This window comes from Bombina bombina, chromosome 1, assembly GCF_027579735.1.
Source record: "Bombina bombina isolate aBomBom1 chromosome 1, aBomBom1.pri, whole genome shotgun sequence".
NCBI lineage: Eukaryota > Metazoa > Chordata > Amphibia > Anura > Bombinatoridae > Bombina > Bombina bombina.
Genome location: NC_069499.1, coordinates 383,909,455 through 383,936,132, shown reverse-complemented (window position 1 = coordinate 383,936,132; position 26,678 = coordinate 383,909,455).

Sequence of the window (26,678 nt, the reverse complement as noted above, 5' to 3'; positions counted from 1 at the left end):
ACAATATCTACAAATAAATACAATGAAATAAACTAACTAAAGTACAAAAAATAAAAAAGAACTAAGTTACAAAAAATAAAAAAATATTTACAAACATTAGAAAAAATATTACAACAATTTTAAACTAATTACACCTACTCTAAGCCCCCTAATAAAATAACAAAGCCCCCCAAAATAAAAAAAATGCCCTACCCTATTCTAAATTAAAAAAGTTCAAAGCTCTTTTACCTTACCAGCCCTGAACAGGGCCCTTTGCGGGGCATGCCCCAAAGAATTCAGCTCTTTTGCCTGTAAAAAAAACACATACAATACCCCCCCCAACATTACAACCCACCACCCACATACCCCTAATCTAACCCAAACCCCCCTTAAATAAACCTAACACTAAGCCCCTGAAGATCTCCCTACCTTGTCTTCACCTCACCGGGTTCAGCGATCGGTCCAGAAGAGGGTCCGAAGTCTTGATCCAACCGGCGGCTGAAGAACTCCATCATCAGGCTGAAGTCGGAAGTCCATCATCGGGATGAAGTCTTCTATCAAGCCGCATCTTCAATCTTCTTTCTTCTGGAGCGGAGCAGAGCCATCTTCTTTCCAACCGACGCAGATCCAACCTCTTCAACCGACGCCTACTCGCCGAATGACGGTTCCTTTAAATGACGTCATCTAAGATGGCGTCCCTCGAATTCCAATTGGCTGATAGGATTCTATCAGCCAATCGGAATTAAGGTAGGAATATTCTGATTGGCTGATGGAATCAGCCAATCAGAATCAAGTTCAATCCGATTGGCTGATCCAATCAGCCAATCAGATTGAGCTCACATTCTATTGGCTGTTCCGATCAGCCAATAGAATGCAAGCTCAATCTGATTGGCTGATTGGATCAGCCAATCGGATTGAACTTGATTCTGATTGGCTAATTCCATCAGCCAATCAGAATTTTCCTACCTTAATTCCCATTGGCTGATAGAATCCTACCAGACAATCGGAATTTGAGGGACGCCATCTTGGTTGACGTCATTTAAAGGAACCGTCATTCGGTGAGTAGGCGTCAGTTGAAGAGGTTGGATCCGCGTCGGTTGGAAAGAAGATGGCTCCGCTCCGCTCCAGAAGAAAGAAGATTGAAGATGCGGCTTGATAGAAGACTTCATCCCAATGATGGACTTTCGACTTCAGCCCGATGATGGAGTTCTTCAGCCGCCGCTTGGATCCAGACTTCAGCCCGAGGATGGACGTCACTCTTCAGCCCCCCGCTTGGGCTTGGATCAACACTTCCGAGGCTTGGATCAAGACTTCCGAGGACGGATCGTTGAACCTGGTATGGTGAAGATAAGGTAGGAAGATCTTCAGGGGCTTAGTGTTAGGTTTATTTAAGGGGGGTTTGGGTTAGATTAGGGGTATGTGGGTGGTGCGTTGTAATGTTGGGGGGGGTATTGTATGTGGTTTTTTTACAGGCAAAAGAGCTGAATTCTTTGGGGCATGCCCCGCAAAGGGCCCTGTTCAGGGCTGGTAAGGTAAAAGAGCTTTGAACTTTTTTAATTTAGAATAGGGTAGGGCATTTTTTTATTTTGGGGGGCTTTGTTATTTTATTAGGGGGCTTAGAGTAGGTGTAATTAGTTTAAAATTGTTGTAATATTTTTCTAATGTTTGTAAATATTTTTTTATTTTTTGTAACTTAGTTCTTTTTTTATTTTTTGTACTTTAGTTAGTTTATTTAATTGTAGTTATTTGTAGGTATTGTATTTAAATAATTTATTGATAGTGTAGTGTTAGGTTTAATTGTAACTTAGGTTAGGATTTATTTTACAGGTTTTGTAATTATTTTAACTAGGTAACTATTAAATAGTTATTAACTATTTAATAGCTATTGTACCTGGTTAATATAATTACAAAATTGCCTGTAAAATAAATATTAATCCTAAAATAGCTACAATATAATTATAATTTATATTGTAGCTATATTAGGGTTTATTTTACGGGTAAGTATTTAGCTTTAAATAGGAATAAGTTATTTAATAATAGTTAATTTATTTTGTTAGATAAAAATTATATTTAACTTAGGGGGGTGTTAGGGTTAGGGTTAGAATTAGCTTTAGGGGTTAATACATTTATTAGAATAGCGGTGAGCTCCAGTCGGCAGATTAGGGGTTAATGTTTGAAGTTAGGTGTCGGCGATGTTAGGTAGGGCAGATTAGGGGTTAATACTATTTATTATAGGGTTATTGAGGCGGGAGTGAGGCGGATTAGGGGTTAATAACTTTATTATAATAGTGGCGTGGTCGGCAGATTAGGGGTTAATAAGTGTAGGCAGGTGGAGGCGACGTTGTGGGGGGCAGATTAGGGGTTAATTAATATAATATAGGGGTCGGCGGTGTTAGGGGCAGCAGATTAGGGGTACATAGGGATAATGTAAGTAGCGGTGGTTTACGGAGCGGCAGATTAGGGGTTAAAAAAATATGCAGGTGTCAGCGATAGCGGGGGCGGCAGATTAGAGGTTAATAAGTTTAAGGTTAGGGGTGTTTAGACTCGGGGTACATGTTAGGGTGTTAGGTGCAGACGTAGGAAGTGTTTCCCCATAGAAAACAATGGGGCTGCGTTAGGAGCTGAACGCGGCTTTTTTTGCAGGTGTTAGGTTTTTTTTCAGCTCAAATAGCCCCATTGTTTTCTATGGGGGAATCGTGCACGAGCACGTTTTTGAAGCTGGCCGCGTCCGTAAGCACCACTGGTATCGAGAGTTGAAGTTGCGGTAAATATGCTATACGCTCCTTTTTTGGAGCCTAACGCAGCCCTTCTGTGAACTCTAAATACCAGCGGTATTTAAAAGGTGCGGCCAGAAAAAAGCACGCTTAGCTAACGCACCCCTTTGGCCGCAAAACTCTAAATCTAGGCGTATGTATGGTAGAGATTTCTTTCTCCCTCCTAGTTTGCTTGGCTATTCATTCAGCTCCCAGTAATCCGTGATGTGGAATACATAGATAGGGGAACACAAATATGGAAAGGATAGTGCAACACTGTTTTACAAATTTAAAACATATATTTATTTCATATGTAAAAAATGCTCACATTCTTACACCTCAATCCAATATGAGGTATCAGTTAGGCATTACAATAGTAGTAGAATATAACAGGTGTAAAATTCCAAAATGAATAGTCAGAAGTGCAGGAAAACGGCATACAAGCAGTTTATAAGATACAGTTCAGTATATTTTTGTTCAAATCTCTCCTTACGCGTTTCAAAGGTTTCAAATATGGGTTGCCTTCTTCATCAGAGGAAAATTTTGAGTGTGATTGTTAGTGTGTAATTAGGGACTTTAAATAGAGTTTACCTGAGTAATTATGATTTTCCAGAGCTCTGATTGGCTCTTTATGGTCATATGACTTAAGAGGTGTGTGGGCTAATGACTTTCAGAATGTTTAAGTGGAGGAATCAAAAAAGAGATGCTATCTATTCAAAGTATCTCTAAAGTGTATTTTTTGTCTACTTCGTTGGTTTAGTTGTCTTTAATATATGGAAGCGGTTAAGAGCGCGAGTGAGGAGTCATAGCGCATGCGTGATGCTACCGATTCTGTTTGTTAGCAAATGTGGCGGGGGAGTGTGCAGATAAACCAATCAGATTAGAGGTTAGGAAATTGTTTGCGTAATACACCCCCGATCGCTAAAGATTTTTGCTCCTAAGTTGGCGTATATAAAGGGGTTTTTGAGCTCTTGGAGGACGTACTGCTAGATATCAATTTGCTAAAAATATAATTGTAATATGTTTGCCCAAACAAGTGAGGATTATCAGTGCTCACTCCTAGGTCACTTTACGTGCATGAGCTCAATGTTATCTATATGAACATGTGAACTAATGCCATCTAGTGGTCAAAATGTATTCAGATTAGAGGCAGTCTTCAAGGTCTAAGAAATTAGCATATGAACCTCCTAGGTTTAGCTTTCAACTAAGAATACCAAGAGAACAAAGCAAAATTGGTGATAAAAGTAAATTGGAAAGTTGTTTAAAATTGCATGCCCTATTTAAATCATGAGGGTTTTTTTGGACTTGATTGTCCGTTTAACTCTTATCGCTTTATTAATATTTATGTGACTTATTTTTATCAGATAATGTTTATATGAGTATAACTGTAATTTATGTTGTGTTTAGTGCAACTTTTTTTAACACATTACCCTCTATACAAGGTTTTCAGTCTCGCTAACCCAATGACCGTAAAATGTGATTGTGCTATCGAAATCGCATTGACTTTCAACTTGCAATACGAGCGCTATTTCCGTCATGTGAAGAAAAAACGATATTGCTTGCCTACAACAGTTAGCGCACCACTAGTAATCTAGCCCTATATGTTTTACTAAAATCTCATGTTGATTGTTGTTCTGATGTCAGCAAATGATATAATATTTAACTTTTTTTTTCAGTGCTCTCATAGGCAATAATAAATGCCTTATACGGAATGTTGTAAACAATACTTAACCATATTGAGATCAAAAGGCCTTAATTTCTTATTTAAAAAATATTAAAAAAAAAAAAAGGTTCAACTCTATTGTGTATGTTTTAACATCATATAATATTCTTGGTCGTACTGTGCATCTTGCAATACCATATAAAGCAGACCTTGACATGCTAAATACACCACAATGTCTTCCTGTTCCTGCAAACTTTCTCCCACATGTAGAAACTTAGATCTATTGCCCCATAACCCACGTTCTGAGCACAGCCCAATTACTAAAGTTCTGTCCAAGTAAAATACATTTTGTCATAGTTAGGGAATGTTACCTTTAACAGAAGTATAGAGTTTCTAGCCAGCAGGGAGCATAAGTCAACAGTATCTATTATTACACAATGTCAAGACCAGAAAGGGAAGGTGGGTGGTGTATTTTAATAACAACTTAAGCTATTTTCGAAAAGAGGCAATTGAGAAGTATAAAACCAGAAGTCTTGATATTTTGTCTTATTTTGCAGCATCAGCAACCTGAGCTCACCACAAGCACAAACTCATGTCGCCTTGTGACCCACCAACTACTTCTCTTTTCAGTGCTGGTGTACATAGTGCTGTGGTATAAGCCCTGTACGTTTTTAAAGAAACTCTACCGCACCCTAAAAGGGATTTGAGATAAAATATTTTTCTTTGAAATCTCGTGGATGAAGCACATCAGTTTATAGCTGGAGCAGATCAGATTAATAAAATCGCACACTGGAAGAAGCAGGCTATGTAGATGAAGTAAAAACATAAACCATATATTTTACATAAGGTATTTTGTTCAAAACAGACAGATATGGAATTTAAAATAAGTCTATAGAATAATATTTGCTTCAGAATATAAGTGGTTCAATCATTACTATTCAGATCTGAAGAGGCTGCAACAAACGTATACTTTTGTTAAGATTTTAGTAAATATCAATGATAATAGCCAGCTGACTGCTGTACTAATGTGATCATCTTACTAAGGGCCAGATTACGAGTGAAGCGTTTATCACTAGTGTTTCGTGTGGCGGGTTTTTCGCTCATATTACAAGTTGAAAGTAAACGTGATCGTTTGAGCGCAATTGAAGTTAACATGAGTCTGGAAAGCGTGTCCTCAGAGCTCTGGTTTACTGTTTTGCAAAACAAAAAAGTTGCAAAAAACACATCAAAAGTACATTTCAAGTACAGTAACACTCATACTAACACTATCTAATAAAAATAATTTTAAGAATATTATTACACAAAAAAGTTATAAAGGCTCAAAGGCAGGCAAAGGGCTTTAACATAGAGATACATGCAAATACATCTCTAAATATACAGGTAGCCCTCAGTTTACGCCAGGGTTAGGTTCCAGAAGGAATGGTTGTAAATCGAAACCATTGTAAATTGAAACCCAGTTTATAATGTAAGTCAATGGGAAGTGAGGGAGATAGGTTCTAGGCCCCTCTCAAAATTGTCATAAGTAACACCTAATACATTTATTTTTAAAGCTTTGAAATGAAAACTTTAAATGCTAAACAGCATTATAAACCTAATAAAATAATCAGACAACACAGAATATATAATTAAACTAAGTTAAATGAACAAAAACATTTGCTAAACAGCATTATAAACCTAATAAAATCACACAACACAGACTTCACTTGCATTTTTCTGCAAACAGTTCTTTCTATGCATTCCAAAAAGGACTGATTTCCTTTGAAATCTGCTCGATAGCTCAGGTCTGGTTAAACTGATTAATTTCAGCTTGCTTGGCTTTGCTGCAACACAAACTGACAGCTCCACCTACTGGCTATTTTAATAAATGCACTGCTTCTCAATGCTTTTCAATAGCAGTCACATGACTGGAAAAAAAAGGTTGTTATTCTGAAACGGTGTAAATTGAACTGTTGTAAAACGAGGGCCATCTGTATATATATATACTGTATATATATATATATATATATATATATATATATATATATATATATATATATATATGTTTAAATAATGACACAGCTTATGTCTGTAACAATTTATTAGCATTATCCAACGTTTCAGCCCTCACTTAGGCCTTTGTCATATATATATATATATATATATATATATATATATATATATATACAGTGGATATAAAAAGTCTACAAACCCCTGTTAAACTGTCAGGTTTCTGTGATGTAAAAAATTGAGGCAAAGATAAATAATTTCAGAACTTTTTCCACCTTTAATGTGACCTATAAACTGTATAACTTGATTGAAAAACAAACTGAAACTTCTAGGTGGAGGGAAGTAAAAATAAAAAACTAAAATAATATGGTTGCATAAGTGTGCACACCCTTAAACTAATACTTTGTTGAAGCACCCTTTGATTTTATTACAGCACTCAGTCTTTTTGGGTATGAGTTTTTCAGCATGGCACATCTTGACTTGGCAAGATTTGCCCACTCTTCTTTGCAAAAACACTCCAAATCTGTTTTTCAATTGAGTTGTACAGTTTATAGGTCACATTAAAGGTGAAAAAAGTTCTGAAATGATTTCTCTTTGTCTCATTTTTTTACATCACAGAAACATGACATTTTAACAGGGGTGTGTAGACTTTTTATATCCACTGTATATATATATTTACTTAAAGGGAAAAACAATTTAAAAAAATCAATCTGATTATATTATCAAATTGACTTAATTTTCTTAGCATCTTTTGTTGAAGAGCACTGATACCAGGCTACCAGGGCAACCCCTTACCCTATTTGGATTATTGTGTTTTCCACCAGTCCCCTTTGTTTGTGCAGTAATGGAACTTTGCCCTGAAAGAGCTAATTGCTGCCCTGCTTTACTGGCTTCATGCCTTGCTGAGTCCTAGCCGGGATCTTATGGAACTATTCGCCAGCTGGGATCGCTAGAGATTCCCTCTGGACTTTAACCTATGTTGCTCCCGAGGCCCTTTGCTCCAGAGCTCCGCTTTTCTGGGGACTTGTCATACCTTTGATGGGCATGGGTTGGGGTGATTACTTAGAGGAAGCTAACTCTGGAACCTGGGGTTTTTTACACCCCTACCATGGACTGTTCCTGAGTACCCTTTGCCGGGCTGCCACTCCGGTCCCCAGCCATGGTTCATTTCACTTTTTGGACTGGGACATCTGGTGGCCCAGAGCTCTCCAAGGATACCTGGGAATAGCTGCCGCTTCCTCGGGATTACCCTGAAGCTAAAACCTAGTTATCGTGGGAGGGGCAGGTCTCTCTTAATCAGAGAAGGTTCTTATCAGATGGCAGATGTGTATATAAGCTGTGTGGTGGTTTCAATAAAAGAGTTCTTGGTGTACCTTAATACTGGTCTTGTCTGGTTATTAGGGAGGGATACTTGATAAGATCACTTTCCACTCTACAGCTACAGGTTCCAGGGTCGAAGAAGGTCTCTATTGGCAGAGATACCCATTCAGGGTATCCGAGGTCTGTCACATCTGGTGGCAGCAGTGGGATGTTTCCTTCTACCTGAAACATTCAAACCACCAAAACGACCCCTTCGGATGGAGCAGCGATACTTAAGAGGAGTACCCTGAAAGATTTGCTGGAAACTCGTGGACAAGTGGCCAGTAACAAGCCGAAAGCAGCTATCGTTGCAGAGCTGATGGAGGTCGACCAAGCTAGCGATCAGGCCAGTGAACCAGGCAAAAGCTGGGGCAGTGATTAAGCCAGCGAGCCCTCAACTGGGGGAACTGATATGTCAGAAGTCCAGTGGGAGATCCAGTGGCAGCTGGCACTGGGACTACCCCACCACATGAGGTATTAACCTAGATTTTTGCCGACACCACTTGTCTCAAGATGTTGGAGGTCCAGAAGGCTCTGGGGGGAGTCACACCTACCAATCTGAGGCCCCCTTCACCCCAAAAAAAGTTACCCCATGAGGCCTTCCATGCCTATAAAGACAGAGAAGAGGACATTGATCGATACCTACAGGTATTCAAGACCCAATGTGAGCTACAGGGCATTGACAATGTTGACTGGGTTACCCTCTTGATAGGAAAGCTGTTAGGGAGTGCCTTGGCTTTTAGCCCATCCCACTGGAATATAAGCAGAACTATGACGGGGTAAAGGAGCGCATCTTGGCTAGATATGCCATCACCCCGGAGGCTGATCATCTTATGTTCCGGAGCTTGAGAAGGAGAGAGGGGCATCACTTTACCAAGTGGACCCACCAGTTCACCCGCTCCCTGGACTACTGGGTTGCCAAGTGACCACCCTAGCACAAGCATCATAGCTCATCTTTATGGAGCACTTCTATGACCACTCCCAGCCGGAGGTAAGAGAATGGGTCCGGGATCAGAAACCCACTACTGTGGATCAAGCAGCAGTTCTGGGAGGCAGTTTCTCAATACCCGACGCACGGTTCGACCCTAACCTCGACCAGTGGTCCATCCTCAAGCAGCCCCTCCTCGGCTTCCGGCGGCCAGCCATTACCCTTCAGCCCCACTGGCTCAACCCCATCCTTCTGGCCGCAGTCTACCCCGGAGGATAGGAATCCGGTGCTTCGAGTGTGATCAGGTGGGCCATGTACAGTCTAACTACCCATAGAATCCTCCTCCTACCAACTGGACTCGAGCACCCGCTGGAGTTTCCCGAGCCGCAGCACAGGTAAGCCACCTCCATCTACTAGGCTTTCCCCACTGACTTTGCCCAGGAGACATTAAGTTATCAGACGGTATCCCCCTACCGGGCCCGAGTGGGCACAGAACCAGGTGGGTTAGGAAGGGACCGACTGAAGGACCTCACCACCACAGTGCGGGAGAACCTTTAGATCACCCATGGTAGGCAGAAGTGGTGGTACGACCGTAACACTCATAACCATACCCTAGAAGTAGGGCAGAAGGTTCTTGCTTGATACGGGAGTTATTGAGCCATCCAGCAGTCCCTGGGCATCCCTGGTAGTGCTTGTGTCCAAGAGGGATGGCATGACCCACTTCTGTGTAGACTACTTTAGGCTTAATAACCGGACTATGACCGATGCCTATCCTATGCCCCGGGTGAATGAGCTGTTAACTTTCTCACAAGGTTAGATCTCTGCAAGGGTTACTGGCAGATTCCTCTGGACCCGGAATCTATTCTGAAGTCGACATTCATCACCAAATTTAGCATGTACCAGTTTAAGGTCATACCCTTTGGTATGAAGAATGCTCCGGCGATGTTTCAGATGATCGCAGATCGACTCCTCGATGGCCTCCAAGAGTATGTCTGTATATACCTGGATGACATCACGATCTACAGCAATACCTGGGAGGAACACCTGCTGCGGGTCTGACTCTGAAGCCAGACAAGTGCAAGCTAGGGAGGTCAGAGATCCAGTACCTTGGACACCAAGTGGGATGTGGGAAGCAGAGGCCGGAGCCAGCCAAGATTGAGGCAGTTGCTAACTGGCCGACCCCTAAAACTAAGACCCAAGTCCTAACCTTTCTGGGCACTGCTGGGTACTACCGCAAGTTTGTCCCCAACTATGGTACCCTGGCCAAACCCCTGACCTGTCTGACCAGAAAACACTTGCCTAGGCATGTCTTGTGGTCCCCCCAAGTGCGAGGATACCTTCCAACAACTTAAAACAGCATTAGTTTCTGCCCTTATCTTGCCTCCATGTTCGGGTTGGGAGCAGTACTGGGCGCCCATAGCCTACATCAGCTGAAAACTACTGCCTAGAGAGGTGGGCTACATTGCAGTAGGGAAGAAGTGTTTGGCGCTGGTGTGTGCTCTCAAGAAATTGCAACCTTATTTGTACAGGAGATCTTTAACAGTGCTCACAGACCACAACCCTCTGGTATGGCTTAATAGGGTTTCCGGGGACAATGGACGCCTATTGCGGTGGAGTTTAGCCTTACAGCCATTTAACTTCACCATTCAGTATTGGCTGGGAAAGAGTAACGGCAATGCAGATGGCCTCTGCTACAAACTGAATTAGTATAACACCACCGAATAGCCTCAAGCCAACTATGAGGGGGGAGCACTGTCATGTATACCAGGCTGCCAGTGCAACCCCTTCCCCTATTTGGATTATTGTGCTTTCCACCAGTCCCCTTTCTTTGTGCAGTAATAGAACTTTGCCCTGAAAGAGCTGATCACTTACCCGCTTTACCCACTTTCTGCGTTGCCGAGTCCCAGTCAGGATCTTCTGGAACTATTCGCAGGCTGCGATTGCTAGAGTTTCCCTCTGGACTTTAACCTAGGTTGCTCCCGAGGCCCTTTGCGCCAGAGCTCCGCTCTTCTGGGTACTTGTCATACCTTTGATGGGCATGTGTTGGGGTGATTACTAAGAAAGAGCTCACTCAGGAACCTGGGTTTTTTGACACCCCCCACCTCGGACTGTTCCTGAGTACTCTTTGTTGTCGCTCAGGTCCCAAGCCATGGATCATGATGCTTTTTGGACTGTGACATCTGGGGCCAGAGCTCTCCAAGTATACCCGGGAATAGACGCCGCTCCCTTGGGATCACCCCAAAACTACAACCTAGATATTGTGGGATCTCTATGTTCTTATGGCTCCTCAGGAGGTGTCAGCATCTCTGAAGGGGGCAGGTCTCTCTTGATCACATAAGGCTCTTATCAAATGGCAGATGTGTATATAAGCTGTGTGATTGTTTCAATAAAAGAGTTCTTGTTTCACCCTAATACTAGTCTTGTCTGGTTAATAGGATGGGATACTTGCTAAGATCACTATCCACTCTACAGCTACAGGTCCCAAGGTTGAAGAACGTCTCTTTTGGCGGAGATACTCAGTCGGGGTATCCGAAGTCCAACACAAGCATACCTAAGTAGTCACATATAACATTGTTAAAAGCATTGTTGTAAAACTGCTGCCATTTAGTGTTCCCCACACATGCACACTCCAGATCCTTGGCCTACTCTTCAACAAAGTATACAAAAGGAACAGAGTAAATTTAATAATAGAAGTAAATTTGAAATTTCTTTGTTTTTGTTTTTATTTTACACTCTGTCTGAATTATGTAACACTTTTTTATTTACATGTCCCTTTAATGAAGCAACACATCAGCTCATTTAAAAGGATATATTGCTATTATGACCTATTGCTTCTTGGGAGGATTGGGGAGCAGCTGGGTTGTCAGTTATCATCCTAGGAAGGAGAGATGAGTAGTGGTACCACGATAAGAAAAGCATACATTTAAAACAATCTAACCCATAGGCTTGACTAATGGATTATGGGTTGTTACTGAAATCAAGCATTTGACCACCAGGTTTAAAGGAAGTCACAATTAAACTTTTATGATTCAAATATGCTATACTTTGTTAAACCCTAAGAGCAGCAATGCGCTACTGGAAGGAAAATGATCATATTTTGTGAGCCAATGATAAGAGGCATATATGTACAGCTCCTATTCAGCAGCTCGCTCCCAGCAGTGCATTGCCACCACTTCAACAAAGAGAACAAAGCAAATTTAATAACAGAAGTAAATTGGAAAGTTGTTTAAAATCGCATGCTCCATCCTAATAATAATTGTTTACATTAAACTATGCTGTCCCTTTAATTCTCCTACTGACTAGTAGTAAGAGTGCACTCTTAAAGGGACATAAAATCCCAAAAAATTATTTCTTGATTTAGGTAGAACATACAATTTTAAACAATATTCTAGTTTACTTCTATTATCAAATTTGCTTCATTCTCTTGGCATAATTTTCTGAAGGAGCAGCAATGCACTACTGGCTTCTAACTGAACACCTGGGTGAGCCAATGACAATCGGTATATATATGCAGCCACCAATCAGCAGCTAGAATCTAGGTTATTTTCTGCTCCTGAGCTTTCATAGATACATCTTTCAGCAAAGGCAATAACCACCCTGGGGGGAAAGCTGTGATTGGAGGCAGCCGGATTAGTCATTGCTGAGGTGTGAAGAGAGGATTTCCAGGAGGGGGAAGATGCTGTAGCTGTGAAAATAAAAAAAGGTAAGTTTTTAATCAAAATGGCTGCTTTGTAAACTTTGATGAATATATAGATATAAAAATCCATACCATTACGATGATGACTCCCCCCAAACCCTATTTCCTTGTTTTCTTGTCTCTGACGTATAGAGTGGTCCCACCTGCTCTATACGTCTCTCAAACACGCATTCATGATGCTCAATTGAGCTGTGCGGCTATCTCACTCTATTATGCTCATGCGCTAATCGGCAAACTGATTCTCAACTGAGCATTCGTTACTCATCGTAGTGTTGGAATTCCTAGACACCTACCAATGAGCATACGCGAAACAGGAGCGACCATGGATTCCTAGCTTCTGAAACAAGTAATATTGCATGCGCATAAGAGCAAGAGGGCGGATGATGTTGAGTGACGGCCACATAACGGCCAGATTTTCAATTGAATAAAAAAAGAACATGACCAAGATAGAAAAAGAAAGAAAAAATGGGTTGATTTACTCGAGCTTCAGAAAATGATTTAAAATGGAAATAACTTTACTTACAAGCCAAATTGTACAAATCGATGAATGAACATCATCTTTATTTGGAAGATATTACTATAAAATAGATTGAAGACAAGGTAACTATACTTTCACTTTAGCCTTGAAATCACTTAATTTATTGGATACAGGTATTGTAACATTTAGTTATTTAATATTAATGATTAATAGGTGTCCACAGCTTCACAGAAAATACATTCTTCTGTTTTCTGTCTTACTTGTGCTTTCAAAGATAACCATAGAAAAAAAGAGAGAAAGGAAAATGGATGCTGTCTAAGAGGGAGTTTAACCTCTCAGACAAGATAAGACTAAAATAAGGATTTTACCTCAGAAACTGAGCTGTCTCTGGCAAAGAGTGGTGTTTAGGAGATGCGGTGCGTATGGTTAGACAGGAAATAATGTGGTTAGTTTAAACACCCAATACATACAATTAAATTCTGTTATTAACAAAGAAACCACCTCACCCCACTATTTCTATTGATTAAGCTCTGACAGCAGACATAGCATCCTCCCTAATAAAACAAAAGAAAGTAACTACTGGTCCTGTGTCCCCCATGCACTGTGCAATATATACATTGCTGAATAGATCTCATCCCTGTCCTGGCCATTGTGGGTTGGAGTTTTGTTTAGTTTATTTCTGTTCCATTAACTGTTCTCCATCCTTCCTTGTTTTATTTCACTTTGTCATCTTTCATTCCACCTAATTTTAGGAACACATGGAATCAGACAGCCACATCTAGATCCCAGGTATATGCCTGCCCTGTGTGATGTATACCTTTGTATACCTTGGCAATGCTGGCAGTAATAAATGTGCACTCAAACAATGGTAATACACATTTCTTGATAGACATATTTCATTGCTAAGGATATGGATTACACTGTTGTAAACTGTATTAATACTCAACTTTTCTTAATCTTTTCACATTTATTGCAGGGCTTAGCAAAACATCCCTAGTTGTGTTTTCTCTACTCTGATCAGTTTTAAAGGTTATTTCTATAGATTGAAATAAAGTGCACTGTATTTTCTGTTCTCCACTTTCATGTGCTCCCAATGATCCAAATTACCTGCTGGAGTGTTTTACATCTTTTATCTTTATTTTGCCATTTGTAGTAGCTGATATTGCCTGTTGTATACTGAATATTTAAATGCTTAAAGGGGCATGATACTCAAAGGTTAAAGGGACCCTACACTACAGAAACAAAGTTTGGAAGGAAGAGGGAGGGAGGGAGGGGAGATGTGGGCCCTAAATAGCTGGAGGGGAGAGCTGTTTGGGAGGGATCAAGTAAAGGTCAGAGAGGGGAGGTGTCAGGTTGGAGGGTAAGCTTTCTAATTACTAAAAAGCTATGGCAAAGCCATGCATGTCTACTATTTCTGAACATAGAGGATCCCAGAGACGCTTTTATAGCCATTTGTCTTGTGACTGCAGTAGTTGTGTGTAAATAATTTCCATGAGAAACTCAAAGTTTTTGAAAAAGTTAACTATTTTTTTTATATGAATGTATTTAGTGACATGAAATATAGCAAAATGGGCCTAGATCAATACATTGGGTGGTAAAAATATATAGTTTTCATAGGTAAATTTAAAAAAGTATAAATTTATGTTTAAATAGACTGATACCAAATTTGCTAAAAAATATCTGGCACTTTGAGCAAGTTAAAAAGAAGGGGTTAAACAACCAATCAAGGTTCCAGTCACAGGACTTGCAAGGGAGCATGCATCTGGCATGTGCAGACACAGTCATGTTTTTTTCCCTACTCAATTTAAAGGGACAGTTAACACCAGAATTGTTGTTGTTTAAAAAGATAGATAATCCCTTTATTACCCATTCCGCAGTTTTGCATAATCAACACAGTTATACTAACATACGTTTTACCTCTGGAATTACCTTGTATCTATGCCTCTGCAATCTGCTCCCTTATTTCAGTTCTTTTGACAGACTTGCATTTTAGCCAATCAGTGCTCACTCCTAGGTAACATCATGTGCATGAGCTCAATGTTATCTATATGAAACACATGAACTAACACCCTCTAGTGGTGAAAAACTGTCAAAATGCTTTCAGATTAGAGGCGGCGTTCGAGGTCTAAGAAATTCGCATATGAACCTGCTAGGTTTAGCTTTCAACTAAAAATACCAAGAGAACAAAGCAAAATTGGTGATAAAAGTAAATTGGAAAGTTGTTTAAAATTACATGCCCTATTTAAATCATGAAAGTTTTTTTTTTACTTGACTGTCCCTTTAAGGAAATTTACTATGAAATCTCTAGAGATTTCAGTGAAATTTCATGAGATCACAGTAAAAAAAAAGTCTGACATTATTGATGAAGCAGAGGCTGTTTTTTTTCCCAACATGCAGCTGACAGTAGCTAATAGACAACTGTTCACAAAGCAATTACTATTGTCAGCTGAAGTAATGTTGATGTAAAATATCTTCCTTTTTGATATAGAGATGCTCAGGTGATATTTTCATGTCAACTTTTTACAGTTACACTGCACCACTTTCAAGTGATTTAGAATATTGGTATTATGAATTTTTAAGCACTGGTTATAGAAAAGTTATACAAACGAGAAGGTTTAGAACAAATTACACTCCCAGGCAGTGGTGGGGCAGAGAGATAAATTAGGTTTGTCCATTTGATTATGTTGTGGTTTCAATGAGCAGAGGCAGCTATTTTATAAACAAAAATATACCCAAAGGAACAATTTCACAAAAAATTTAAACTCTGCAGCTGGTATAACAACTCATTGTCACACATTAAAGGGACATTAAACACTAAGGGCCAGATTACAAGTGGAGCGCTAAATATCGCTTTCTTGAAAGCTATATTTTCACTCCACTGAGTAGAATTAGGAGTGGTTATAAATGGCACACTAGAGTGTACAACCAATGACTGTGTGGAGATTAGCTGTGTCTGAACTTCCATGTTTAACATGAATTGGGAAGCCCACAATATTTAGAATTAAATTGCAGAAAAGGTTAACAAAGTAAATAATTACATTTTTACTACATGTAATTAAACCATTTATATTAATATCTTGCAGTTTTTAATGTCCTTTTAAAGGGAAACAGTTTTACAGTATGCTGTCCCTTTAATTAGGCTTTTTAAATATTTTAATACATTATATGAGCACATTGATAGACAGATTTAGCAGACCACATTGGTGACCATTGGCGTCTTGCTATAGAATAACATATATACCAAGTCTAAACATTTCAAAACAAATTAACATGTTGAGTGCTGCTACTGTTTTTCAAAAGCTAAACTCCACCCTTTTATTTGGTGGCGTCTCTCTGGGATTGAGTCTGTCAAGTGTATCGTTTTGCTGTTGTTATCAATTGAAGTTCCAATGTAGACACTTGCTTGAAAAATAAAATAACGTGATTATTGATGTGATCACATGATTTCAAGGCTAGGAATGGATCATGAAGGACTGCCTACGATGCTAGGCATGCCCCCCAGTCAGATTATCCTTTTGCTTAAAGTAGGAGACTGCAGAATGATGAATAACATAGGATGTTCCATGCCATCCTAAGGGTGTTAAAGCCCAGCGCTGTTAGAACGGCAGGGAATGCCCTAAGGGTGTAATGTGGTCAAAGCCAATTAGGGAGAGCTTTGTAGCAGGGTTAACCTTAGTAAGTCTGCAGGGTGCATTTAAAGTTCAGAGAATTAAGTTCATAGCTAAATTACATAAAAAGGAGCAAAAGAAATAATGAAAATAAAATGCAAAGTTGTTTTACTATACATAACTAAACATTTTATATTAAAACCCCAAGCAAATGTAGATTCAGTTGAATTTTTACATGTGTGTAGCCAACCAGAAAAGGATATATTTGTATTTTAGATAATTTCCAAGAATGTCTAAAAAAAGGTATCTTAATATCACACAAATGTGATGTTTTTGTTAAGTCATAACTTAACCGGTATGAAACAACATGTTTAAATTGAAGATAGAAAAGTTTAACCACTAAAAGGAAACAACGTTTTAAGCAGAAAACATCAAACCCAGGCAAAGAGAAAACATGTATCAAAGCCGTGTTTTATTTCTTTACATAAATGAATAAATATTACTCAATTTTTTAATGTTATAGTTCAATTTCTGCTTTCTGTTATTACAAAAGTCATTTCTTATGAAATATAAGGCCTCACCCTTTTCCTCCATTCTGACAGAGGAATATCTTCTAGTTTATTTTCTTTAAATCTGTATATCAATACCATATTAATTGATATCAATACCATATTAATTGATATCAATACCATATTAATTGATATCAATACCATATTAATTGATATCAATACCATATTAATTGATATCAATACCATATTAATTGATATCAATACCATATTAATTGATATCAATACCATATTAATTGATATCAATACCATATTAATTGATATCAATACCATATTAATTGATATCAATACCATATTAATTGATAGATAATTGAAATCCTAGTCAATATGTAATTGTTCCATAGTTTATTTTAATGAAGTAATTAGTTCATACAACAATGTGCTGTAATGTTTCATCTTTTACTAATCAAACATTGTGCAAGCAACACTTTATCACGTCTTTCCAGATAAACCGTTATTATCAGATAGCGAGAGGTTACTTAAAGGTTCTCTCCCACAGCTGACTAGAAACATTCTTTTGCAGCATGTATAGCAGTCTGTCTAGCTTGCACAATCCAGTATGAAAATGTTATTATTGTTTATAAGAAGAACAATAACAATAAGCTGATTTCAATGTATAAATTAGTTTGAATTCCTTCCCTCCTTGCAAAAAATGTTTTGGTTATATAGTGTGAGCTATTTGATTCCATGTTTGTTTCTACTACCCCTAAAGGGACAGTCTATTTGAACATTTTTATTGTTTTAAAAGATAGAAAATCCCTTTATTACCCTTCCTCAGTTTTTTACCTCTGTGATTAAATGTATCTAAGCCTCAACTGACTGTCAGTGCTATTTACAAACTGGCATTTTAGCCAATCAGTGCTGACTTCTGCATAACGCCATAGGAGTGAGCACACTGTTATCTATATGGCACACATGAACTACCACCGTCTAACTGTGAAAAACTGAAAAACTGTAAAATTCACTGACATAAGAGGCGGCTTAGAAATCATCTCATGGACATGTAAACAGCCTTGTAAATATATATCTATTGGCATTTTTGGGAATTCCAAAGCTACAGTAGTGATTGGGGGCCACACCTCCCCCTCTTGAACTCCCACTCAACTTGTAACAGCCCATCTCTGGTTTCGTGAAATACGGTGATAGTTTAATATTTTGAGTACTTCTGCAAACTTAAAGGTACAGTGTACACTAATATTTTCTCCCCTTTAATGTGTTCACAATTATCCATTTTAACTACTGGAGTGTATTAAATTGTTTACAAATACCTCATTCACCTTTATTTTCTCATTTAAATTGGCTGATTTTGTCTATTGTTTCCCCACCCATACTGAACATTTCTGAACTTAAGTTCTGGTTACACAAAAATCATGTAAATAAGAAGATTTAGATAAAATAATGCTCCCAATTAATGTCTGTGACAGAGAGGTAATAAAATGTTCATTTTCCACTATTCACTCTGAGTAAACAGTAATAAAGAAGATAAGGAAGACTTGTGTAAATAATTAGACAGAAAAGATAATGAGGTCTGCTTTTTCTGCTAGCTCAACCCATTTCTGGTTAGATTCCGAGTGAAGCGCACTGATCGCGCAGTAACAACGCTCGACTTTGGGTTTTTGAAAGTAAAAATGTTTCACTTGCTCGGTAACCAAGACACGTGCAAAAAGCTGAAGTTATATTGCGACTGCATTAATGTACTCCCACATAGACTTCAAAAGCGGAAATAATCCTAACATCCATACTCGCGCGCTAACCTGCATCGCAATAAGCCCTCTACTCTAATATCCCCTAAACTGCCACATAAACCACAGCAAAGTACCCAACTACACCATTAACCCCTAAACCACCACACCCCCACATCGCAAAGTACCCCACTAAGCTATAAACCCCTAAACCCCCACACCCCAACATTGCAAAGTACCCTGCTATACTATTGACCCCTAAACTGACACACTCCCACATCTCAAAGTACCCCACTGCACTATTTACCCAAAAACCGTCACACCAGCACATCCCTAAGTACCTCGCTACACTATTAACCCAAAAACCGTCACACCACCACATCGCAAAGTACCACGCTACACTCTTAACCCTAAACTGCCACACCCCCACATCGCAAAGTACCCCGATACACTATTAACTCTTAAACCACCGCAACGCCCATTACAAAGTACACAATAACCTCCTAACAGCTAACCTAACACTCCCTAAGTTACCTAAAAAAAACTAATATTACATAAAAAATATTAAAAAATAACATTACGGGGGGAGAACTAAAAAATAAATAAACTCTGTCTTAAAAGAAGATGCCCTAAAAAGGATATCAGTTATTTCATCTCTTTTGCATCCTAAGCTAAAAAGAAAAAAAACCTACCCTAAATACTCCTATCGCTAAACCCCAAAATTGGTACTCACCAAAACTTAAATCTGACTCCTAGGTAATCACCTCTGATGGTGTGGTGCATTCCTATTGGCTGATTTTCAAATCCAGATTCAAATTAGCCAATAGAATGAAAGCATTTTCTATTGTCTGATTTGAATTTGGATTTGAAAATCAGCCAATAGGAATGCAAGGGCATTCCTATAGAAGGGGGAACTTTGCATTCAAACATCCACCATGGATGAAGACAGAAGAGTAGCACCACCAGAGGCGATCACCTAGAAGCCGTATTCAAGTTTGCCAAGTGCCAATTTAGGGTTTAGGTCTTAATAGCGTAGCGGGGTACATTGCGATTAGGGGGTGTGGCGGTTTAGTGGTTAATAATCGAGTGGGGTGCTTTACGATGGGGGTTGTGGTGGTTTATGGGTTACATTTGCGGTAATTTAAACAGCACGCCACTTGTTATAAGGATTTGATCGTAAAAAAACACTTCAATCTCACAATTGCGTTTATGCTCCGCTCGCTAACAAAAGCACGCCACTTTTAATCTAGCCCTTCATTGGGTTGTGGTTTCAATTTGCAGTAACAGTTATTTCATCTACAAAATTATAGCTAAAGGTGCAATTTCCCATACATTTTAAATTCTGCAGCTGGTATAACAAGTCATTTTAAAACCAATTTTACAGCACATTGTCCCTTTAAACCATTTTCTAAAAATGTTTAATCTTCTGAGAAAAAAACAAAATATAATTTAGTTAATTCCTCAAAACAGGTTGAAATATGAAATTGACATTTAAATGTAATGAATGGAAAAGACTTAAAGGGACACTAAACCCAATTTTTCCTTTTGTGATTCAGATAGAGCATGAAATTTTAAGCAACATTCTAATTTACTCCTATTATTAAATTTTCTTTATTCTCTTGGCATCTTTATTTGAAATGTAAGAATGTAAGTTTAGATGCCGGCCCATTTTCAGTGAACAACCTGGGTTGTCCTTGCTGATTGGTGGATAAATTCATCCACCAATAAAAAAAGTGCTGTCCAGAGTACTGAACTAAAAAAAAGCTTAGATGCCTTCTTTTTCAAATAAAGATAGCAAGAGAACGAAAATAAATTGACAAATTAATAGGAGTAAATTAGAAAGTTGCTTAAAATTGCATCTATCTGAATCATGAAAGAAAAAATTTGGGTTCTGTGTCCCTATTTTAGCTATTTTAGCATAAGGTTGGGAAATGGATTAACATGTTAAAAAACATTGTAAATATAAATTGCGCAACTGCGTGTGTGATTTATAATATTTATAATTGCAGAGATCAACAATATTAGATGGGGGGGCATTTAGCTGGATCATTTTATATAAGGAAACAGCTTATTTATTTCTCTGTCTATGATAACTTGTATTGTACACGATCTTGTCGGGGTATAGGCAGATCCTAAGAATATTTGTGGTTAAAACATATTCAAAACCTTTAGCGAGAACAGGAAGTGGACAAAACCACTGAGAAATTGCTTTGGGGTCAGAGTTTTCTTTACTCTGAAGCTGTAGTGGAACAGACAGGGAATCCCTTCAGCACCTTTATAATTGCTGAAACAATTCATGAGATCAGGATAATTTATTTCAAATAAAGCAGTGACTAGGTGACCCTAAGCCCTAGATTGTAATTTAAATTGTATAATTATGTGTATTAAAAAAAAACACAGGCCTAGATTTGGAGTTCGGCGGTAGCCGTCAAAACCAGCGTTAGAGGCTCCTAACGCTGGTTTTGGCCGCCCGCTGGTATTTGGAGTCAGTGATTAAAGGGTCTAACGCTCACTTTTCAGCCGCGACTTTTCCATACCGCAGATCCCCCTACGCCATTTGCGTATCCTATCTTTTCAATGGGATCTTTCTAACGCTGGTATTTAGAGTCGTTTCTGAAGTGAGCGTTAGAGCTCTAACGACAAAATTCCAGCCGCCTGAAAATAGCAGGAGTTAAGAGCTTTCTGGCTAACGCCGGTTCATAAAGCTCTTAACTACTGTACCCTAAAGTACACTAACACCCATAAACTACCTATGTACCCCTAAACCGAGCTCCCCCCACATCGCCGCCACTCGATTAAAATTTTTAACCCCTAATCTGCCGACCGCCACCTACGTTATACTTATGTACCCCTAATCTGCTGCCCCTAACCCCGCCGACCCCTGTATTACATTTATTAACCCCTAACCTGCCCCCCACAACGTCGCCGCCAGCTACTTAAAATAATTAACCCCTAATCTTCCGACCGCAAAGCGCCGCCACCTACGTTATCCCTATGTACCCCTAATCTGCTACCCCTAACACCGCCGACCCCTATATTATATTTATTAACCCCTAATCTGCCCCCCTCAACGTCGCCGACACCTGCCTACACTTATTAACCCCTAATCTGCCGAGCGGACCTGAGCGCTACTATAATAAAGTTATTAACCCCTAACCCGCCTCACTAACCCTATCATAAATAGTATTAACCCCTAATCTGCCCTCCCTAACATCGCCGACACCTACCTTCAATTATTAACCCCTAATCTGACGACCGGAGCTCACCGCTATTCTAATAAATTGATTAACCCCTAAAGCTAAGTCTAACCCTAACACTAACACCCCCCTAAGTTAAATATAATTTACATCTAACGAAATTAATTAACTCTTATTAAATAAATGATTCCTATTTAAAGCTAAATACTTACCTGTAAAATAAATCCTAATATAGCTACAATATAAATTATAATTATATTATAGCTATTTTAGGATTAATATTTATTTTACAGGCAACTTTTTAATTATTTTAACCAGGTACAATAGCTATTAAATAGTTAAGAACTATTTAATAGTTACCTAGTTAAAATAATAACAAATTTACCTGTAAAATAAATCCTAACCTAAGATATAATTAAACCTAACACTACCCTATCAATAAATTAATTAAATAAACTACCTACAATTACCTACAATTAACCTAACACTACACTATCAATAAATTAATTAAACACAATTCCTACAAATAAATACAATTAAATAAACTAGCTAAAGTACAAAAAATAAAAAAGAACTAAGTTACAAAAAATAATAAAATATTTACAAACATAAGAAAAATATTACAACAATTTTAAACTAATTACACCTACTCTAAGCCCCCTAATAAAATAACAAAGCCCCCCAAAATAAAAAATTCCCTACCCTATTCTAAATTAAAAAAGTTACAAGCTCTTTTACCTTACCAGCCCTGAACAGGGCCCTTTGCGGGGCATGCCCCAAGGATTTCAGCTCTTTTGCCTGTAAAAAAAAACATACCATACCCCCCCCCCAACATTACAACCCACCACCCACATACCCCTAATCTAACCCAAACCCCCCTTAAATAAACCTAACACTAAGCCCCTGAAGATCTTCCTACCTTGTCTTCACCATACCAGGTTCACCGATCCATCCTGGCTCCAACATCTTCATCCAACCCAAGCGGGGGTTGGCGATCCATCATCCGGTGCTGAAGAGGTCCAGAAGAGGCTCCAAAGTCTTCCTCCTATCCGGCAAGAAGAGGACATCCGGACCGGCAAACATCTTCTCCAAGCGGCATCTTCAATCTTCTTCCATCCGGTGCGGAGCGGGTCCATCTTGAAGCAGGCGACACGGATCCATCCTCTTCTTCCGTTGTCTCCCGACGAATGACGGTTCCTTTAAGGGACGTCATCCAAGATGGCGTCCCTCGAATTCCGATTGGCTGATAGGATTCTATCAGCCAATCGGAATTAAGGTAGGAATTTTCTGATTGGCTGATGGAATCAGCCAATCAGAATCAAGTTCAATCCGATTGGCTGATCCAATCAGCCAATCAGATTGAGCTCGCATTCTATTGGCTGTTCCGATCAGCCAATAGAATGCGAGCTCAATCTGATTGGCTGATTGGATCAGCCAATCGGATTGAACTTGATTCTGATTGGCTGATTCCATCAGCCAATCAGAAAATTCCTACCTTAATTCCGATTGGCTGATAGAATCCTATCAGCCAATCGGAATTCGAGGGACGCCATCTTGGATGACGTCCCTTAAAGGAACCGTCATTCGTCGGGAGACAACGGAAGAAGAGGATGGATCCGCGTCGCCTGCTTCAAGATGGACCCGCTCCGCACCGGATGGAAGAAGATTGAAGATGCCGCTTGGAGAAGATGTTTGCCGGTCCGGATGTCCTCTTCTTGCCGGATAGGAGGAAGACTTTGGAGCCTCTTCTGGACCTCTTCAGCACCGGATGATGGATCGCCAACCTCCGCTTGGGTTGGATGAAGATGTTGGAGCCAGGACGGATCGGTGAACCTGGTATGGTGAAGACAAGGTAGGAAGATCTTCAGGGGCTTAGTGTTAGGTTTATTTAAGGGGGGTTTGGGTTAGATTAGGGGTATGTGGGTGGTGGGTTGTAATGTTGGGGGGGGGGGTATGGTATGTTTTTTTTTACAGGCAAAAGAGCTGAAATCATTGGGGCATGCCCCGCAAAGGGGCCTGTTCAGGGCTGGTAAGGTAAAAGAGCTTGTAACTTTTTTAATCTAGAATAGGGTAGGGAATTTTTTATTTTGGGGGCTTTGTTATTTTATTAGGGGGCTTAGAGTAGGTGTAATTAGTTTAAAATTGTTGTAATATTTTTCTTATGTTTGTAAATATTTTATTATTTTTTGTAACTTAGTTCTTTTTTATTTTTTGTACTTTAGCTAGTTTATTTAATTGTATTTATTTGTAGGAATTGTGTTTAATTAATTTATTGATAGTGTAGTGTTAGGTTAATTGTAGGTAATTGTAGGTAGTTTATTTAATTAATTTATTGATAGGGTAGTGTTAGGTTTAATTATATCTTAGGTTAGGATTTATTTTACAGGTAAATTTGTTATTATTTTAACTAGGTAACTATTAAATAGTTCTTAACTATTTAATAGCTATTGTACCTGGTTAAAATAATTAAAAAGTTGCCTGTAAAATAAATATTAATCCTAAAATAGCTATAATATAATTATAATTTATATTGTAGCTATATTAGGATTTATTTTACAGGTAAGTATTTAGCTTTAAATAGGAATCATTTATTTAATAAGAGTTAATTAATTTCGTTAGATGTAAATTATATTTAACTTAGGGGGGTGTTAGTGTTAGGGTTAGACTTAGCTTTAGGGGTTAATCAATTTATTAGAATAGCGGTGAGCTCCGGTCGTCAGATTAGGGGTTAATAATTGAATGTAGGTGTCGGCGATGTTAGGGAGGGCAGATTAGGGGTTAATACTATTTATGATAGGGTTAGTGAGGCGGATTAGGGGTTAATAACTTTATTATAGTAGCGCTCAGGTCCGCTCGGCAGATTAGGAGTTAATAAGTGTAGGCAGGTGTCGGCGACGTTGAGGGGGGCAGATTAGGGGTTAATAAATATAATATAGGGGTCGGCGATGTTAGGGCAGCAGATTAGGGGTACATAGGGATAACGTAGGTTGCGGCGGTTTACGGAGCGGCAGATTAGGGGTTAAAAAAAATATGCAGGTGTCAGCGATAGCGGGGGCGGCAGATTAGGGGTTAATAAGTGTAAGGTTAGGGGTGTTTAGACTTGGGGTACATGTTAGAGTGTTAGGTGCAGACGTAGGAAGTGTTTCCCCATAGGAAACAATGGGGCTGCGTTAGGAGCTGAACGCTGCTTTTTTGCAGGTGTTAGGTTTTTTTTCAGCTCAAACAGCCCCATTGTTTCCTATGGGAGAATCGTGCACGAGCACGTTTTTGAGGCCGGCCGCGTCCGTAAGCAACTCTGGTATCGAGAGTTGCATTTGCGGTAAAAATGCTCTACGCTCCTTTTTTGGAGCCTAACGCAGCATTTGTTTGAACTCTCGATACCAGAGTTAAATTTATGGTGCGGCCAGAAAAAAGCCCGCGGAGCGTTAACAGCCCTTTTACCGCCGAACTCCAAATCTAGGCCATAGACTTTAATTTTTTATTTTGCCCCTTTTCCTGTAATTTAAGTCTTAAAGTGAAGGTCAATTTTCATCTGAAAGTGCCCGTTTTTTAAAAAAAACTATTAAAAATAGGGGCACTTTAATTCATGAAAATTGACATTGCACCGGATTTTAAAAATATTACCTTTTTCTTCTGAAACGCCAGATCGCCGTTCTGAAACGATGCCCTGCCTGCTTCTTCCTGGTTAACTTACCCAGCAATGACGAAACCGGCTTTCTCCAATCACGGCGTTGGCTCAGGCAATGATTCCCCCGGGGGGGAAGCCGTGATTGGAGGATGCCGGAATCGTCATTGCTGACGTATGAAGAGGCTCGCGACGGGCTGGTAAAGCACTGGAGCGGCTTCAAGAAGAAAAGGTAAGTATTTTAAGAAAACGGGTGAAATGTAAACTTTCATGAATGAAAGTGCCCGTTTTTAATAGTATTTTTAAAAACCGGGCACTCATTTTTGAAAGTTTACCTTCACTTTCAAATTGTGGGTTTTACAGTTCTGAGAATTAAATGTATCCACTGCAGCAATAACAAGCATAACCATGCCACATATCCCTATCTGGCTTCAGCAGATATGGGGCAAGAATACAAGTTGAGCGCTAATCTATTGCACGCCCATAAACAGGAAAATGTGCCCATTTATGGGTGCACAATAAATAACCAGTCATTACAAACTCACGGTAGCAATTAGCACTTATAAATTTAACCAGAGATCAGATCTCTGGTTGATTTTCAAAATAACCCTCAATTGCCCCCCCCCCCCCCCAAAAAAAAAAAAATTGCATTCTTTTTTTAAAAAACAAAACAAAACAAAAAAACCTGGAAAAAGCAGTTATGCAAGGTTAAAGTTGGTGGTGTGGGGTGTTAGAAAAAAAAAAGGCAATGAAAAGTGCCTTTACATAGTGGTCTATGGTAACTGTGTGTTCATATAAATATAGAAGTATATGAATATATACATTTATGTGTTAATATGTGTATATATGTGTTAATATGTGTTTATATGTGTATATATTGAGCAAAGAGCTTCCATGCAATGCGAACGCGAGCTATTTAAAATACCAGCGCACAATTGCGCTGGTATTACGAGTGGAACGCAAATATCGCACTCACAAAAGTCCAATTTTGTGCTCCACTCGTAATCTGGCCCATGATAAGGAAAGCACACCAAAAGAAAATTAGAAATGACAGTGGCTAAACTTGTCTACTAAATCTAGTATGATAATTTATTACAAGAGTGTAGACAAATCCTGTATATACAAGACTTTACTGTCCATTTAAACCTCCTTACCTC